Below are 1,603 nucleotides of genomic sequence, written 5' to 3' on the forward strand. Positions count from 1 at the left end.
CGACAAGTTAGGCAAGTCCAAAGTTGCGATAAATGGTAACTGACGATTAGGGTCCCTAAAACTCTGGGTCATGAGACTAGCCCCTGGAGGAGGATATCCAGGATAACTAGGAATAGGAATTGCATTTGGGATATTATATCCTCCCGGAAAACCAAGATTAACCGGACCGTACTGGGGTTGCTGAGGTTGCTGATATGTGTACCCAAGGTACGGTTGATACTGATAGACTAGCTGCTGCACAGTAGGACCGAATTGGTACTGTCCCTGGTACGGTTGATAAGTAAATTGTGGTTGACTTGTGACAACCGTACTTGAACCAAGCTGTCCTACAGGCATCTGTACCGAAGTTTGAATTGTGGATCCAGACGGAGGTAAAGATGTCTGAGGAGTAGATACAGGAATAGTAGAAACCGGAGCTGTCGATACTCCAGAAGTAGGTGGGGTAGATTGAACAGATGTTGCGGAAGTTGCAGCAGTCGTTTGAGGCGAAGTACGAGGCGTACTAGGCCCAGGCTGAGAAACTACCGAAGGTACAGAAGTTTGAATAGAAGACTGGACAGGTTGCTGGGGTGTACTAGAAACTAAGGGTTGTCTAGTTTGAGATGACAACTGTACATTCGGTTGCAAGACCTGTTGAGTTTGCGATGGATCCCACACTAAATTCATTCCTGGGTACGGACCCATAACAGGTTGAGAATATTGAGGACCATAACCGGGTTGAGGATAGGATTGATAATTCAAAGGTACATTTCCCATTCCTTGAACATATGATTGACCAGAGGGTGGTTGGAAACCTTGGTTCGAGTACTGACCTTGGGGTTGATACCCTTGAGGCACGTACTGATACTGGGGTTGACCTTGAGGCATAAATTGATACTGGGGTTGATCTTGGGGTACATATTGAGTCTGGGGTTGACCTTGAGGAACGTACTGTCCCGTAGGTATGTACTGTCCTTGAGGTTGTCCCCCAGGCGCAAATTAGGTACCTTGAGGTTGCCCTCCAGGCGATAATTGAGGATTTTGAGGCTGCCCCCCAGGCGGTAACTGGCCACCTTGAGGTTGAGGATTGGGAATAGTACCTGACATCATGAGAATATCTTCTACACTCAACGGCTTAGTACCATTGCTTCCATTTAATAACCCTTGTTCAATGGGTTGAGGAGATGCTCTCGAAAAAGTACCAGAGAGTGACTGATACCCAGAGGGAACAGAAGGACCGTCATACAAAAAAGATTTAGGCGATTGAGTAAACATGGACGACTGTCTTGACATATTTAACGGAGGATAGTAGCCTCTAGGTGTTGGGTGATAAGGAACACGAGGTGGTGAAAAACTTAACCCTGGGTTTTCTAAGAAATTAGTCAAAGAAAGATACCAAGCACTGCTCCTAGGTGGACTGTAAAAAATTGATTCACGCTCCCTTAGCTCAATAGTAGGTTGATTTTTAGGGATAGGGATGCCTACTTCTTCTTCTGGAGTAGCAAGTTCTTCGATAGCTATAAGTTCAGAAGGAAGATTTTGGGTAATTATTCTTTCTACCCTAGGTAAACCAGGACCACTAGAAGATGGAGAAGCAAACCCCGATGTCGGAGTAACAGCAAAT

The sequence above is a fragment of the Pinus tabuliformis genome, chromosome 5_2 (assembly GCF_031772625.1).
Source record: "Pinus tabuliformis cultivar Carrire ecotype Pingquan chromosome 5_2, CPIR1, whole genome shotgun sequence".
Lineage (NCBI taxonomy): Eukaryota > Viridiplantae > Streptophyta > Pinopsida > Pinales > Pinaceae > Pinus > Pinus tabuliformis.